Source organism: Peromyscus leucopus, chromosome 2 (genome assembly GCF_004664715.2).
Source record: "Peromyscus leucopus breed LL Stock chromosome 2, UCI_PerLeu_2.1, whole genome shotgun sequence".
Classification (NCBI taxonomy): domain Eukaryota; kingdom Metazoa; phylum Chordata; class Mammalia; order Rodentia; family Cricetidae; genus Peromyscus; species Peromyscus leucopus.
Genome location: NC_051064.1, coordinates 92818257 through 92830009, shown reverse-complemented (window position 1 = coordinate 92830009; position 11753 = coordinate 92818257). Strand labels below are relative to the sequence as shown.

General features: G+C 40.9%; 1 long non-coding RNA gene across 1 annotated transcript; it reads right to left on the bottom strand.

Annotated features, from left to right (window-relative positions):
- Window positions 1–407: 407 nt before the first annotated feature.
- LOC119087418 lies at window positions 408–6197 on the bottom strand. Its single transcript, XR_005090866.1, has 3 exons — window positions 6038–6197; window positions 4790–4952; window positions 408–1456 (listed from the first exon to the last, which is right to left on the bottom strand). It is a non-coding gene; the product is annotated as an uncharacterized LOC119087418 (long non-coding RNA).
- Window positions 6198–11753: the final 5556 nt, after the last annotated feature.

Genomic DNA, 11753 nt, shown 5'->3' with positions numbered 1-11753 from the left:
ACCCTCTTGGCATCAGGATACAGTTGCAAACGGATCAGTGGTTAGAGGTTGAGTCAGTGTTTTATAATAGAGCAAAGAGAACTAGAAAGTCAGGACATCGTGGGATACTTGTAAAAGTATGATAGAGAAGTGCTGCATCTACTTATCAGAACATCTCTCTGGAGAGCACAGCAAATCTGCCTGTCAAACACCATAGCACATTCACTCAAGCACGTAAACAGTGTTTGGGGTACAGCATCTGTATACACTAAGAACCCCAATAAATTGTACTTATTTCTCTTTTCCGTTCATAATCAGCCCTCCCATCCCCCGTGCCCCCCCACACACAAACACACAAGATTGTTTCCAGTATTAATTACAAAAGATTTCTCAACAGCTACTTTGAAGCTAGAGAAAGATTTCTTAAATTCTTGACCAGTACTTTTTATTGTCATAGATGACAGAGTGGACTCAATCATAATCTACAGTGACAGTATTGGCAGTGTGACCCAACAGTCTCAGATAGATGACTTGGCCTCTAGATCTTCACATATAGCATCAACTCCAATGAAAGAAACAGTCATTTGTTTACTGCCTGTGAATTACTTCTGCTAAACACCTGTTCAGACTTCTACAGGCACTAAGTCAAACTGAGAGTTCAGCATGAAGAGTTACTGTGGTATGGTATTCCCAGAGATGGGCACACAAGCAAAATCTTTACAACAGTGTAAAGATCCACAGGCATTTTTTTTTTTTTTACCTAATGCTGAACTTTATCAAAGAATTTTTCTTTCCAATTTGCTCTTTCAAATAAATGTTAACCATACAGTGTCTTCTTTCTCCCTTCAGGATATACAAACCACAGAATTCCGATGACTCATCCCAAAATAGCTTATGAATATGCCAGGGCGGAAGGGCATGCTGTTTGCTTCTTTAAGACTTCCTGCCAAACTGAAGGAAAAAAAATCCGAGAAGCCAGGCATACGAAGATATTTGGGACAACTGTGAGTAATAACGAGAATCTAATCCTTTGTTGTTCTCAGCTTAGCAACAGTTGCCCGCCATGTCCAGTTGCATCCTGTTTGTTATACATGTGACTCTTCAAAATAATAATAATCTAACACTAATAGCACAATGTATCATTGTCCAGACTGCTATTATCGGTGTTCATTTGTAGACTTCTTGGAATATCTATAAAGAAGAGGAATTAGTAAATAGACATACTGCCATACACCTTTAAAATAAATTAGCCAGGATCTAATATGTGGAATTAATCACAAATCAGCATAAAGCATTGTACTGGCTAGTTTTAATATCATCTTGGCACAGGCTGGAGTCATTGGGAAGGAGGGAACCTCAATTGAGAAAATGCTCCCAACCAGATGGACCTGTGGTGCCTTTTCTTGTTTGATGATTGATGTAAGAGCTCACTGTGGGTGGTGCCATCTCTGGGCCCAGGGTGTATGCAGGAGCAGTCCTAGATACGATAAGAGAGCACAGTGAGCAAACCAGTAAGCAGCACTCCCCTATGGACTCTGTATCGGTTCCTGCCTCAATCTGCGTGGATGGTATACTACAGGCTGTAAGCTGAAATAAACTCTTTCCTTCCCAAGTTGTTTGTGGTCATAGTGTTTCATCACAGCAATAGAAAAAGAAAGTGCAGTGAAGTATAATTATTAAAATGAAAAATTGGTTCATCAGTCCAGAAAACAGCAAAGCCACCTTCCCTGCTGCTCAGTAGCCCCCTGGGTCTTCCATATGCAATTCAGAGTCATAATAATAATATTATCTGGGCCTAGGGACTTTGGGAGAATTGGACTGGAGGTGTTTGCAACAAAGGGAGACTGCTCAGAAAATGAACTCTCCAATGTATTCTCTCCTCACAAATGATAACTCTGGAGACTAAAGCCGTTGAGTAACCTAGGAGTTGCCAGCCTATAAGTGCAGCCCTAGAACAGGCTGTTGTGTTGCTGTGGTTAAAGACACAGGTCTCCAGAGCCAGTCAGGCCGATCTCCAATCCCTTCGTCCAACTGCTTAGCTGCACAGTCCCAGGAAAGTCACCCAGACTGTCAACCTCAATGTTTAAACTGAAATAAAAAATAATAATAGTAAATGATAATAATACATAATTATTATATTATTATTTATTATTGATATTATTATTATTATTATGCCTTTCTCAGAGAGTCGAGACACCTTAAATGTGTAGTGGCCATAGCTGTAACCGGCTGTAAAGGCAAGTCGGTAAATACTTCTGCAATGCAATAAAGCTAGTAGGTTCTGGTTCCTCCAAAAACAAATATTAAAGCAAAATAAAAGTCAACAATGCCAGGTTTTACAATCCGTATCCCTGAAAGCAGCCCTAACTTAAAAAATAAACAACTGAAAAGTTTGTTCAATATAGTTTACATGGGATCAAAATATTTGCACAGGTCCTTCCAGATCAAGACATAGGTCTTCTTGAAGCATTTGTTTCCTTTTCTGATAGAGGAAGGATACAAGCAAACAACGTAAAACTATTTCAAGCAACAGCTCTCTGCTCAAAAGCCACTCAGAGTTTGAGAAGACTGCCCAAGCTGAGGAAAGCTGGGAGCAGGAGAGGTGGCCCTCCCCAGGGAAAAGCACACCAACTGGTCCATGTCCAGTGCCAACCGGTCAGCCCTGAAAACACACATATGGGTGAAAACATACATATGGGTAGTATTATGTGGACTAAAGAGGTTTTCTTGTGGTTTTTTTGTTGCTGGTTTTTTTGTGTGTGTGTGTGTGTGTGTGTGTGTGTGTGTGTGTGTGTGTGTGTGAACTGAGCGGTGGTGGCACACACCTTTAATCCCAGCATTTGGGAGACAGATGTAGGCAGATTTCTGTGAGTTTGAGGTAGACCAAGTTCCAGGACAGCCAATAGATACACACAGATATACTCTGTCTCAAACAGATGAAAAAAGAAAGAAGGGAGGGAGGGAGGGAGGGAAGGAGGAAGGAAAGAAGGAAGGAGAAAGAGAGAGAAGAAAAAAAAGAGAAAGATCTATGTATATGCACATACATATATACATACACCATGATTAGTGAAAAAAGAGGCCATGAATTTGAAGGAGAGCTGTGGGGGATATATGGGAGGGTTTGGAGGGGAGAAGGGGAAGGGAGAAATATTATAATTAAATAAAAATAAAGAAAAGACTAGCAGTACCCAACTGTCCACGGCATCTATCCATCTAGCTTCAGGGTCTTTCTCCAGATCAGCTGCAGTGAAAATGCCATACCTCTGCCATATACAAAATAAGAACAACAGTGCACATCTACCTTATGATATGTCTAGATGGAAATGGATGTGTGATATGATTTATAAATATAAACTGTTCTTCTCATTCTGATTTTATTTTAAAAGTTATAGTTCTTTGACTAATTTATGCAAAACTATTCTGAAACAGATACCCAAAAAGAAACAAAAATACTTTTCTTTCTTTATTTATAACGTATCCAAAGGATACAGAGAATGTCAAGAAACAGTGAAGGAGAAACTTTCAGATCCTGGAGAAAGAAACACTGTATTTTTGTACCCCTTGACAAGAGTTATCACAGAACTACATACTTAGTAGATTCATGTGTTACAACTAGGTGAGACACAAACCCAATAGTTAGTATCGATTGTGTCCAATATTCAGTTGAGGTGACTCTGCTCCTATTCCCACCCAGCTAGGACCTAATTTGAAGATCACTGGCCTAGGCAGAGCCATCAACGGCTTCCTAGAGTCAGCCAGCTCTGTGAGCACCTTTATGCAAATGTTAAAATGGGTGGCAACAGTGTGAAGGTGCCAGTAACCTAGGACTTTGTTTCTAGCAGTGGCACACTGTCTTTGCATTGCCTTGAAATTGTGCAAGTGACTGAAATCTCAAATTGAGGCCAGTTGGCCACAGGGCACTAAATGTCATGTTTACTGTCCCAAATACACTTCCTTTGAAAGTGAAAGAGAAAAATGCCACATGTGCTGTGTGCTCCATACAAAACAGGAAGAAATGTAACATAAAAACAAATGGGAGTGTTGTATCGTGTGGGGGAGAGAAGGGAGCCTGAGAAGGTGATGGCCCCTCACAGCCCTTCAGACTTCCAAAAGAGAACTTGATGAACAGACATCAGTTTGAATGTTTCAGGCAACACCACAGTCAGACTGTTCCCGCCTGAGCACATCACAGCATCTCCACTAAAGATTAGCCGCAGACAACCTTAGCAGATTCGTGTCTGCTGGCACAACAGCTGGTGTGTCCGAGCCTCACCTGATATGGACTTATCAAATCAAAAAAAACCAAGGCATACAGATGACCTGCCAATCATTTGTAACTTGCCATTTCCATCCAATGGCGCCAAGCCCCTCCAGATATCTCCTGGGTTATTTTCCCCTTACACTCTGAAACATTCCTAAAATCCCAGCCACTGACACTTGGGCATTCTCACATCATTCAGAGGGTTCGGTATCCCCTGATGGGTCCTCCGTTCATAGCCACCTCCATGCCAACACTGCTGCGGAGGCCGACAGTTCATGGCATGCTCTGACTTCACTCGCCTCAGCTCAGAGATGCCAGGCAGCAAAGACTGCCAGATTTCCTAAACGCATCTTGAAAACGTGGTCTGGCATCACAGATATAGGAGGTTGTTTCCTCACAGGGAGAAATTTTCTCAAAGGCACTGCATTAAGTCTCAGTAAGACACTGTGTGTGTGGCGTTCAGGCTTCATGTAAATATAATGCGTGTCTGTCACCACACTGGAAACGTGAATCAGTAACAAAATCCCCCCAGGATAACAGATGACTCACAGATCTGAGTTAAGCCGAGTGTACACTGGACACAGTGGTCTTGATGCATTCGATTAGCACGCCTTCCCATCTTCCGCAACAGACTCCACTGCCCACTGTGTATACCCTGTTCCTCCAAAGTGCTCAGAACAATGATGGGCATTTGGAATATTTTCTTCCAGAACTAAAGAAAAAAAGTGAATAGGGAATTACAGGAGAAAAAAAAGAAAGGAAAAAGGAAGAGGGGAGACACTCTATCCCTTATCCTCAAAGAATTGAAAAAATTTCCATGTATATTAAAATGTTCGAGATTTTAAAAAATCAGATTTTCAACTAAGGAATGCTGAGAATGAGAGAATAGTCTTCCCCAGGGAAGGACATACTGATTATCCAATAACCAAATATTGGTTATCTAATAGCAAATGGTCAGCCCTAAAATCATACATACAAGTAACATTATACAGACTGAGCAGCTGTAGTTATATATTAAATATATATAAATGCATATATGTATACAACAAAGAAAAAAGAGGCCATCAATTTGAAAAGGAGCAAGGAAGGGTCTATGGAAAGGTTTGAAGAAGGAAAGGGAAGGGGGAAATGATTATATTGTAATCTCAAAAATAGAACTAATTTTACAATATTAGATTTGTACAAGGATCAAACAACTCACATATGAAAGACTAGCGATACTTTTGAAATGTTGAGAAGGAAGAGAGTTTCTGGGAAGTTAAAACACAAATAAATAAGTGCATGAATAAGGAGGAGAAGAAGCAAATGCAGGTGGACAGGTGGGGACTGCTGGGGCTGGAATCTATGAAATCGAAAAAGAGAAGCTAAGAGCAAATGTCTGATGAAGCACTCCAGTTTGTACAAGGAGTGGTCAGGATGGGAGGCAGAGCCTGGCCTGGCCTGCTCTTCTGCAGAAATGACCTGCTCTTGGTTGCAAGCACTCTACATAACATCTAGTAGTCAATGGGCACATGTGCAGGATGAGAGGAAAAGAATGAAGAAAAAGAAAAACCTTGAAGAGCCACCAAGGCCAGCTGGGGATAACCAGCCAAGATAAGAGAGGGCAGCAGAGAAGTGTGTGAAGCCAGCACACACACACACACACACACACACACACACACACTCAGCTGGTCTGTGCCCGAGGCCTCTAAGGCCATTTGCACTTAGCAGTCCTAGCAAATGTGTTACTGATTTCCTCCTTTTCCCCTGCCAGTTTACCGCCTCCGAGCATGCTGTTTGCTCACAGCAGGTACTTACAAAACACTTGCTGATTGGAAATGGAAGGATAGAACCTTGGACAAAGACTTCTCCTGTAGCTGAGGTGAGAGTAAATTCAGCCCTGGCACAAGCTTCTTTAAGGCCCCCAGACCTGTGTATTATTTTGAGCCTATTTTTGTAGTAGCCCATGCATAGAAATTTGGTAAGAACAGCCTCTCAACCGGAACAAAGCTGAACGCGTATCATTCTCAGCAACTCTAACTGACTTAGAACGAGATTGCCTTTTTATGGTTAGCTGCACAGCAGAAGAAATGCCTGAGATCGCATTTCTGTTGTGACTTAAACGCAACAAAGAATGATGCAGGACACAAAAGACAGACACCCCCACAGCTCTTAGAACCAGGAGCAAGGAGTCCACCAGTCCACGGACAGAGTAAAAATGCAGGAATTAGTAAAAATGCAGGAATTTCATGATGTGGCTGGCTTTAAGAAAACTAATAAAATGCAAAAAAATAAAAAAAAAGAAGAGTTATTTTGGCAACATAGGAGAGAGGTGGTGAATGACAAGACAATAATGGGTCTATTTGGGAGAACTTTGCACTTAAGAGACTGTTTATATTGACAATGTATACAGATTGCTTTTTATTTTTTTTCTTTTGCTCTTCCCTGGAGCAAGTTAAATAGGCACCACTCTCTCAAAGGGAAGATTCCTAACCCATCAACTTAATGGCATGTTACATAGCCTCAAAATACACCATTATTCATTTATGTGGAAGCATAAAAATTCACCTATTTATTGATCAAACAAATAGCTGCTGACTTTCTCCTCTCTCCAGCTCTGATGAGCTATGTCATAGGATGTCTGTAAACATAAAACAAGATTAAACAAGATGAATTCCAATCAGGATCAGATCCGACAAGACAATATCCCAGCTACCCAAAGAAATCCTCTCAGGAGAATGTCGCCAAAAAGGAAACAAAAAGGAAATAAAAACAGAAGTTTTGTAGCATGATTAAAAAAAATAATAATAAAGTATGTGTGCCTGAGAAGGCAGGAAAGCCAGGGAAATTCTCAGAGGCCAGAAGTGATGAGGAATCACATAACCTCAGAGCCAAACAAGCCACTGAGTCAGCAGCTGCTTTGTGGGCCTCTGTGACTCAGGAGGACCAAGGATTGGGTGCCAAAAAGGTGAGGAATGAACCGTAAGGCCAGGATTCCCAAAACAGTGGTTTCAAAGGCACACTGAGGAACTCTCCCATGTCACCCTTATAGTCAGTGTGTGGGAAAAATAAAATCTACATCAAAAGTCTCCTGGCAAAATCCTGCAACCACAGAGATCAAAGGGCCTTTGGTCACCGTCCCTGTGAGGATCTGGGTCGTGAAAATAAAGGTGGTAATTTAGACTGAAATGTCCCCGGGTTTGTGAAGGCATCAAGTCCCTGACAAGTAAAATGACAAACTCATTTCTCATGTGGGCTCCATTACCCCTTCAATTCACAGTGTCTATGAAACTGAGTGGGGAAATGCCATGTGTTTGTTTTCATAGCTGTAAATCTAGTATTTCTTTCTGTTATGAGCATAAAAAAACAGAAATCATAGTCACGACAATAATAACTGGCATTTTCTCAAATATGTCAGGTATTTTCATATTATGACAGCTGTTATAAGTATCATTAAATATCACTTATACTTATCAGGATTATGTTACTCATTTTAATCAGCTTAGTGACTCTTATTATTTGATGAGTTGATTTTTTTTAAAGTATACATATTCACCAGTCCTGGTATCAGAGGCCAGCTGAGGAAGCTGAGGGCAAGAATACTGCTGTTTTGAGACTAGCCTGGGCTACAGAGTGAATTCAAGGCCAGCCTGGACAACTTAGTGAGACCCATCTTAAAATAAAAGGCAAAAAGAGGCTTGAGAATATAGCTCAGTGGTTGAGTATGTAGCTAGCATGAGGTCCTGGGATCAATGCCCAGTATAATAAAATGTGTATATGTTAGCATATCACAATGAGGCTTTGTGCAAGCACACAGGTGTGTGTGTGTGTGTGTGTGTGTGTGTGTGTGTGTGTGTGTGCGCGCGCGCGCGCACGTGTTTATAACTATATTTCAATATAATCAGCTTCTTTTCTGTTATTACTTATAATTTGAAGCATCCCTGGGGTATATCCGACAAAGTCTTCTGTTTTAAAAACAACACTACAGAAGAAATTCAGAAATGTACACCTGACTGAAACTTCATACTGGACTCCAAAAATACATACAATTATTTGTTCAATGGAAGTTTTTAGAATTCAGAAAGGAATGCGATGGGACGGCTTCTCAAAAATATCAATCAAATTTAACTTCTTTCTACTTTTAAATGCTAAGGAAATTTAATTAAAATGTTTTTGTTTGGGCCTTCACGTTTTATTGCAGATATCTGAGGCAAATTCAATAGTGAAAGAATACTAAAGGGAACAGAGTTGGAGGGGGTACTTTGAAGGCTACCCAGCTGTAATCTCACTGCTTATTTGAAGGCCTTTACTTTCTCTTAGTTAATTCCAAGTCACTCATCTAAGAATTTATACTGGACATTACATATTTTCTTTTCTATTCTTCTGAGGAAATAAACTACTTACACTCACTGCTTGGCATGTAAAGTGCAATTTAGTTTTCCGATGTTCCTACACAAGAGCCTGGGTTTAGTTAGGTATTCTGCAATTTGTAAAACGAGGCTGTGTCATCCCATCCAATCTTCAATCTCTTTGCAAAATGTAAAAGTGAAGCATCTACGTGTTTGTGTCTGGGCTCCATAGACTCAGCTGACCCACCACACCCTCACCAGAAAGAACTTCAAAGGAAGCTCTGAGAGGCGGTGCTTTCCTAGCTGGAGGATCATCCTGTGTCCCTCCCTGTTTACTCTTGCAGTGTTTGGGGCTCCTTTCATCTCCAGTTCTCAGACTCCAGAACAATAGGCCTGCTCTGACATTTGCCTCTAACCCTCTGGGTCTTAGCTGTCACAGGAGCTTCATGCTTTGATGATTCTGTGGCTGTCCTCACTTGGATAATTGCATTATACACTATCTGGCATGAATCTGTCTAAAGTCAATGTTTACTTCTCTAGAGAGCAGGTAGTGAGACATCGTCCACAGGCCTTCTTCATGCAAGAGGCCAGGCAGACTTGGAAAGATGCTCTACCAGTAGCCACACTTCAAAGCAAATTTCTCTGTGCCTCAGAATATGAGATCTCTGATGCTCTCCTGTGACTCCACTGAATCCAAACATCATGTTCTACTTTCAATCCTACTTCAACAAAGCAGCACATCCAGTGGGACAGAAAAGCGGTCTTTTCCAAATGTTTCCTAAGTGGATAGTGAATACAATGAATTATGCCTTTCAGCCTGGAGAAAATCTTCCCAAAGATGTGCTTTCCCCAGCCTCCCCCCGACCCCAAGTCCTCTCATTGTACAGCACTGGCCTCCCCTCTCTCTTGAATCTAGCTCACTTTATCAAGTTCCATCTGTTATAAAAACAGCATGACAAAGATGTCCATGAACAAATGTCTATGAACAATTTCCAGATACTGTTACATGATGAAAGGGTGGGGCAGAAGAGCGTGCAGTCTGCCACCTTTTGTGTAAAATGCAGGGTGTGGGGGGATGGTAAATCTCACCTACACCTGCACATGTTTGCAAAAGGAACAAGCAAGAAGAAATCGGAATACCTTGCATCTGGTTACCAAGAGATGAAGGGAAGGGAGTGAAGTGGGGTTCACAAGTTCCTACCACTTGGCTGAAAATGTTATAGTTTTGTCATGACATCATATATATTGAAAAGATAGACTAAATTCGTAAGAGAAAAAAAAGAAAGAAACCACGACAGTGAATCCACTGTTTCTTCAAATGGACATACCACCAGAGCAAGGATAAGGTGGTGGTGGAATCATGACTCCAGGGACCTCTGGCCCACAGTCTTGGGCCTTGGCAAGGTGTGAGGGATAGAGAGTTAGGAAAGCACAAACACATCTTGACATCATGTTAGCGGGTTTGCTCTTCAGTGGCACACAAAAAGAACTTCTGAGATAATTCAGACCTTCCGTAATATGAGTGAACAAATATATAGATGCTTTCATTTAACTATTATTGCCCATGTGTATAAACATATATAAAGCCAGTTCATGTGGGTGTCTGCTGGCATTTATTAAGCCTAATTATATATCTTCGTGCTGTCCACAGAAAGGCCAAACACAAGGGCCACAACTGCAATAAATACACCAACTTTGCCTCTAATGTCATTTCCCATTCATGAAAACAGGGAATCCTAATTTCCATGGTCTCCATCTTCACTCAAACAGTTTCAAACTGACTTTTGAATGACCTATTTAAAAATGGATATTGCTAAGGGCTGGAAAGATATCCCAGTGATTAAGAGCACTGGCTGCTCTACCAGAGGACACAAGGTAGATTCCCAGCAGCTACATGGTGGCTAGCAATTGTTTGTAACTCAAGTTCCGGGGGACCTGACACCCTACTCTGGCCTCCATGGGCACCAGGCACACACAAGGTGTACAGACATACATTCAGGCAAAATATCCATACACATAAAATAAATCTTTTAATATGGATATTGTTGTTATTCAAAAATCACTACTTTCTAATCAAATCAAGTTCTTCAAGTGTTTTTTATCAAAGAACTTGTTACGATCTTTAAAGAATCCTATTTATACAAAAACAAGAATGAGCCATTGATAGGGGTTCACTGGCTGTCAGGATTTTTTTTAAAAGATCAACATATTTAAATGCATACAGCCCTGCTCATACTGATGTTATTGAAAAGAATACTTGGGAAATAACCTATAGGCAACAGCAGTGTTAATACAGAAAACTCAACTCTTTTTTGCTTCAACGGCCTTGTAGTTACAGAAGAGTTGAGAAGATCACAAAGAATGGGCTAAACCAAAGTTATGTCATTAATGCTTGGACCCTTTTCAGAATAATACAGTAAACTCATTTTTTAATCACAAGGAAGCTGAAGTATAAACAGGTTCCCAAGCATATACTTTGCATTCATCCCCTCTTTTCTCTTCTCTCTCTCTCTCTCTCTCTCTCTCTCTCTCTCTCTCTCTCTCTCTCTCTCTCTCTCCCTCCCTCCCTCCCTCCCTCCCTCTCCTTTCTCATTTGACATTGATTTTATAGAATCTTTACCAATGACGGCAGCTTTCATAGAAGTAGGTTGTAAACAGCAGCTTAGTTTCAAAAGGAGAGAAGTACATGGCTTAGCATGCTTTCCTTGTAATAGAGCTATCGGTGGCTTCTTCCTGGGATCTGGATGGATGATATCAGAAAGGACCCGGGTAAAATCCCTACCAGCAGGGAACTCACCCTGCTCCCTGTTGATAAATCCAACGGGCAGAGGCTTGGCCAGAGCCCAAGGGGAGTTAGTTGGTTAAACCAATGCCTGAGCTAAGATCAGACTGTACCCAGTTGGCCAGTCAATAGGCACGGCTGTCATGAGAACTCAAAACAAGAAAAAAAAAAAAAAAAAAAAAAAAAACACTATTCATCTATATTGATTTCCTCTTCAAAAATAGAAGGTAGGTTAAAAGAATGTTCAGTATAAAAGTGTGACACACCTGGAACTAAATCCATAATTTTAGATCTCCATTCTAGAATCTCCAGAAGAGAATCTGTGTTGTGACTGTTCCTTATGTCAACTGGCTCAGTCAGCTCATAGGCGTGACAAAGTCAATGTATGAAAAGTTTATTTTTG